The 6,383-nt window shown below is 35.8% G+C and overlaps 1 pseudogene; it reads left to right on the plus strand.

The window, feature by feature from the left end:
• Positions 1-3,042: 3,042 nt before the first annotated feature.
• Positions 3,043-6,145, plus strand: LOC117978035 (actin-related protein 3B-like; annotated as a pseudogene).
• The last annotated feature ends 238 nt before the right edge of the window (positions 6,146-6,383 follow it).

Consider the following 6,383-nt stretch of genomic DNA (forward strand, 5'->3'; position numbering starts at 1 on the left):
TCCAGGAAGCTTGTGCCTGGTATCCTCCAGACTTTACCACATACAACTTTTTCCCTTTGCTAATTTTGCTTTGTATCCATTCACTATAATAAATTAAAAACCTGAGTATTACTAAAAAAAAAAAAGAGAGAGAGAGAAATCCTGGAAAGGAGAGAATCATAGAAAGTTTTAGAAAACTTCTCCACACATATGGCCAATTGGAAAAGTATGGAAGTGCAGGAAAGACTCAAGAGAGTATGGCAAAAATGAAGTAAGACTTGAGTATTAATTGCAACTTTGAATACATTCACCCACCCACCCACAGATTATTTGGCAGAGAGTGGAAGCCTTACTAGCTTTAATATAATGTCTCTCCAAAATCAAGCTATGCAACAGACACAGAGGAAATCCCTAGAAAGACAGGCTAAAACAACAATAACAACAACAACACAATATAAAAGACATCAATGCTGAAAACCACTGGGCAGAAGGATTACACAGCACAAGTATAGGCCAATTACCAAAACATAACAACAACAAAGACAATAACAAATAAAAACCAGATCCAGATTTGCTATAATGTGTAATTAAAGTGTTTAGTTTTCAATTAAAAATTATCAGACATGTAAGGAAACAGGAAAATATGGCTCATACTCTGGAAAAAAAGCAGTGAATAGAAACTGTCTCAATTCAGATATTGGATTTAGAAAGAAAGTTTTCAAAGTATATATTATAAATATGTTCAAATTAAAAGTATGATAATGTGCTGTCTAATAGAAAATATGAATAAGGGGACAGAATATGTTTAAAAATAGAATCTAGAATAGAAAAGTACAACAGTTAAAGTGAAAAAATCACTAGCGAGGTTCAATAGCATATTTGACCTTGTGAAAGAAAGTATCAGTGAACTTGAAGATAGACCAATAGAGGTTAATCAATCTGAAGAACAGAAAGAAAAAAGAATGAAGGATAATAAACAGATCCTCAGAAACTTATGGGATACCATCAAGAGCACTAACATATGCATAATGGGAATTCCAGGAGAAGAGAGAGATAAGAGGGCAGAAAAATATTTGAAAACATGTCTGAAAACTTCAAAAATGCTATGAAAAACATTAATCTTCAGATATAAGAAGTCCAACAAATCTCAAGTAGGGTAAACACAAAGAGATTCACACCTAGAGCCATCCTTGTCAAATTGGTGAAAACCAAGGATAATAAGAAAATCATGAAAGTAGCAAGAGACGACTTATCACATACAGGGGAACAATAATATTATCAATACTGGCATTTTTATCTGAAAAAAATGGAGGTCTTATGAAGCGACATTTCAAAAGTGGAGGGAAAAATAGTTGTCTATTAAGAATTCTGTATCCAGTTAAATGATCCTTCAAAAATGGAGCTGAAATAAAGACATTTCCAGATAAATAAAAATAAAAAGAACTTATCCTTGCTAAAGAAACACTAAAGAAAATGCTTTTAAGATAAAAGGATATGACACCAGATGGCAACTTGAACCTATAAGGAATAAACGGCACGGGAAATGGTAAATAAATTTGTAAGTATAAAAGATTGTATGTGTGTATGTGTGTGTGTGTGTGTGTGTATTCTGATTTCGTCTCTTTTTTTAAAAAAAGCATCTGATTATTATAGGCAATAACTATAACAATACTGCTGAGTTCATAGCATATAAGAGATACATTGGATCAAAGTTGCTATATAACACTGGAATTAAGTAAAAATTATTAAACCAAAGTAGATTGTAAAAAGTGAAGATGATTGATTATTATAATCCCCAAAGGTACTTGGGAGGCTGAGATAGAAGTATTGCTTGAGGCTAGGAGTTTGAGACTAGCCCGAGCAACACAATGAAACTCTGTTGATATAGTTTGGATATGTGTCCCTGACCAAATCTCATGTTGAATTGTAATCCCCAAAGTTGGAGATAGGTCCTGCTGGGAGGTGAATGGATCATGGGGCAGATTTCTCATGAAACGTTAGTGCCGGCTAATTTGATATTTTTAGTAGAGACAGGGTTTCTCCATGTTAGTCAGGCTGGTCTTCAACTCCTGACCTCAGGTGATCCACCCGCCTCAGCCTCCCAAAGTGCTGGGATTACAGGCATGAGCCATCATGACTAGCCTAAGCTTTACTTTCTAAAAATTATATTAAAGTTGATAATTCTCTATTATCTAATCATAAATTATATCAAATATGCTGTTTTGAATTTTATTTTTCCCTTTAAACATAAAGACACACATTCAGTTCATTGTGCTAGATAAATTACCAGTGCGATCACAAATTAAGAAATGCAATTCAAAGAATTTTGCATACAAGGAGTCCTGAAAGTGTTAATAACTTTTGATGCAAAGATAATTTTGTGAAAGTAATAGAAGACTAAAAAAAGGTACAAAACAGTTATTATGTAAGTATCTTCCTTTTTCTGAATCACCCATGATTACTTTTTCCACCAAGCAAAAACTGACTACATACTTCAGACCTGTCTCAAATCTCCCCAGCCTCTTTTCCTAAACCTCCCCAGCCTCTCAGGACAGACAGGCTGCTCCTGTACTTTGTGCATTCTGCTATTTTTAGCAAGAGGCCTATTTTGTCAGTGTTGTCTGAATAGTATTTGCCAACTCTCAGACTTTCAGTCACTTATTTGTTTATTTATTTATTTGTCTCCTTTTCTTGTATTTCCCTTTTCCTTTTCTTTCCTTTCTTTTCCCCTTTCCTCCTCCCTTCCTTTGCTTACTTATTTTTTCCCTTTAATTCCCATTCACTATTTCCATGACTGTCAAATAGTAGGTTGATCCTTTAAAATATTCCTTTTTTAAAATTTATTGTACTTTAAGTTCTGGGATACATGTGCAGAACGTGCAGGTTTGTTACATAGGTATACACGTGCCATGTGGTTTGCTGCACTCATCTACAATATATCTTAAAATGAATAAAAGTGGAAACACACAGGAGACAGGGTGTATGGGGTGAGTGGGTTGCCAAGTGGATGGTGGCAGGGTGCTCCAGGGTGGCCAGTGGGGCTAAGTGTTGTGTATTCCAAGCATGGCGGGCTTCCTGCCTTCCTGTGTGGCAGACTGTGGCATCAGGTAAGAGCCACTCAGTGCCCACCCTGGCTCCTCCATTGCCTTGCTCTCAGCCCCTGACATCCTGCCCACACTTGGAGATTGAGCTGCACCCACTGCTCTGGGTCTCAGCCCTGTGATCACCTCAGTAGATATTCCGAGCTTGGCTATGCAGGCAACACTGAGCCATAGTTTACTATTCTTTCATGCATTTCTGTCACAGAGTCAGCAAAGGTAGTTGACAAAGCCCAAGGGAGAATGTTGAGGGGAGTTGATGAGCTTGACTTTTTCATACAGGATGAAGCCATTGATAAATCTATGTATGCTACAAAGTGGTCAATATGACATGGAATCACTGAAGACTGGGATATTATGGAAAGATTCATGGAGCAAGTGGTTTTTAAATATCTTTGAGCAGAATCTGAGGACCATTATTTTTTAATGACAGAACTTCCACTGAATACACTAGAAAATACAGAACATTTTTGCAGAAATTATGTTTGAATTATTTAATGTACCAGGATTCTACATTGCAGTTCAGGAGGTACTAGCCTTGGAAGTATCTTGGACATCTCAACAAGTGGGTGAATATATGTTAATGAGTATAGTCATTGACAAAGGAGATGGAGTCACCCTTGTTCTCCCAGTTGTAGAAGGTTATGTAATTGGGAGCTGCATCAATCACATCCTGATTGTAGGTGATACTGTGTATTTCATTCAACAACTACTAAGGGAGAGGGAGGTAGGAATCCCTCTTGAGCAGTCACTGGAGACCATAAAAGCCATTAAGGAGAAATACTGTTACATTTGCCCTGATATAGTCAAGGAATTTGCTAAGTATGATGTGGATCCCTGGAAGTGGATCAAACAGTACACAGGTATCAATGTGATCAACCAGGAGAAGTTCATAATAGACGTTGGTTACAAAAGGTTGCTGCAACCTGAAATATTTTTTTACCCAGAGTTTGCCAACCCAGACTTTATGGAATCCATCTTGAATGTTGTTGATGAATACAAAACTGTTCCATTGATGTGCATTGTCCACTGTATAAGAATGTTGTTCTTTCAAGGGGTTTGACCATATTCAGGGATTTGAATCTCAACTACAGAGAGATTTGAAGAGTGGTACATGCCAGATTAAAACTCCGTAAGGAGCTCAGTGGCAGGAGAATCAAACCTAAGCTTACAGAGGTTCGGGTGGTAATCCATCACATGCAGCACTATGCCTTATGGTTTGGAAGCTTAATGCTAGCCTCAACTCTGGAGTTATTTCAGGCCTGTCACACCAAGAAGGACTATAAAGAATATGGCCCCAGCATCTGCCACCGGAGCCTTCTCTTTGGAGTAATGTCTTAGTGTCTGCCTTGAAAGCAACATTTAATAGTGTCATGTTGGGGAACAGGTGTCCTTCAGAACCCAGAGAAGACTACCATTTCTAAATGACATTTGGTGTTGATGTCTGAGCAGCATGCTTGCATCAACTAGTGCAGGAGGCACAGGGCAGAGTCATTTCAGTAAGCCATGTCTTTATGTGTTGACTGTTGTATGCCCACTCCTCCTTCTCTCACTCCCTTTCTTCATGCTTCCCCAGTTTCCCTCCTCCTTTTCACTTGAACTTTTTTGTTGACAAATACCATTCTGAAGGAATTCAAATGTGACTCTGAAAATTGTTAAGAGGAAAAAAAATTACAAAAATGGCCCAAAATAGTTCTCCCCCAGGAAAGAATGCAGTGGTATAAATCCTTTTCCCCCAGCCTATTTTTATAAATAAAACGTTATAAACTTAAAATACAAAAAACCAATAACATAGCAATATTTACAGGATGCAATTAAAACAGTGTAAAGAGGAAAATATATAGCTTTAAAAACAGAAAGAAAAAATAATCTAAAATTGATAATTAAAACTTCCATCTTAAGACTCTAGAAAAAGATGAGTAAACCAAGCCGAAATTAAGTAGGATGTACGAAATAAAAATGTCACAGTGGAAAACGGTAAATACAGAACAGGATAACATTAAAAACAACCAAAGAAACCCAAAATTGCTTATTTCAGAAAGTCAAGAAGATAAATAATATTTAGTTAAATTGACCAAGAAAAAAGAAAGAAGACACTAATTCCCAAAATCAAGAATCAATGAGAAATATCACCACAGACACTACCCTTAAAATGATGTTAAGAAAATAGCATAATAACTTTAAGACAAAAAATTTGACAACTTAGATAAAACAGAACAATTCCTAGAAAGACACAAATTACCAAAACTGACTCAAGGAAAAAGAAAAAAAACAAATACCAATATCAAGTAAAGAAATTGCATCAGTAATTTCAAATCTTCCTATAGAGAAAAAATATACTTCACTGGTGAATTCTATCAAACTATTAAGGGAGGAAATAATACCAATGTTACAAAAGCTTTATTCAGCAAATAGAGGATGAAGGAAACTTCACAACTAACTTTATTTCATTTGATATCAATATTACCCTGATATCAAAACAAGACAAAGACATTACAAGAAAACACAGCTATATACCAATATCCCTTGTGAACCTAGACATAAAAATTCTTAACCAAATATTAGCAAGTGTAATTGAGCAACATATGAAAAGGATTTTATACCATAATCAAATGAAGTTTATCTCAGGAATGTGAGGTTGACTTAACATCCAAAAATCAATGTAATAAACTATATTAACAGAATAAAGGACAAAACCATATGATCACCTCAATAGATGCAGAAAAGCATTTGACAGAATTCAACACTCATATATTAAAAAAAATCTCATCAACTTATGAATAGAAGGGAACTTCTTCAAATGATCAAGGCATCTACCAGAAGCCTATAGCCAACATACTTAATGGTAAGAATGTGCTTCCCTCTAGATTAGGAAACATGCAAAGATATCTGTGTTTACCACTTCTATTTAACAATGCACCACAGGTCTTAGTTTGTGCAATAGTCAAGGAAAAAAGGTATGGACAAAAGACAACTCTTTTTATTGTTAGCCTTGTATGCAGAAAATCCTAAGGAACACACCCACACACACACACCCACATACCACACCCCATCCCAGACTTACTAGAACTAAGAGAGGGGCTTAGTAAGTTTGTAGAGTATGTGATCAATATACAAAAATCAGTTATATATATAGTAGCAACAAACAATACAAAGATGAAATGAAGAAAACAATTCCAATCACAATAGCATCAAAAATAAATGTCTTAGTTTGTTTTATGTTGTTATAATAGAACACCAGAGACTGTATAAAGAGGTTTATTTAGCTCATGTTTCTCCAGACTGGGAAGTTCAAGAAGCATGGCA

The sequence above is a fragment of the Pan paniscus genome, chromosome 8, assembly GCF_029289425.2.
Source record: "Pan paniscus chromosome 8, NHGRI_mPanPan1-v2.0_pri, whole genome shotgun sequence".
Classification (NCBI taxonomy): domain Eukaryota; kingdom Metazoa; phylum Chordata; class Mammalia; order Primates; family Hominidae; genus Pan; species Pan paniscus.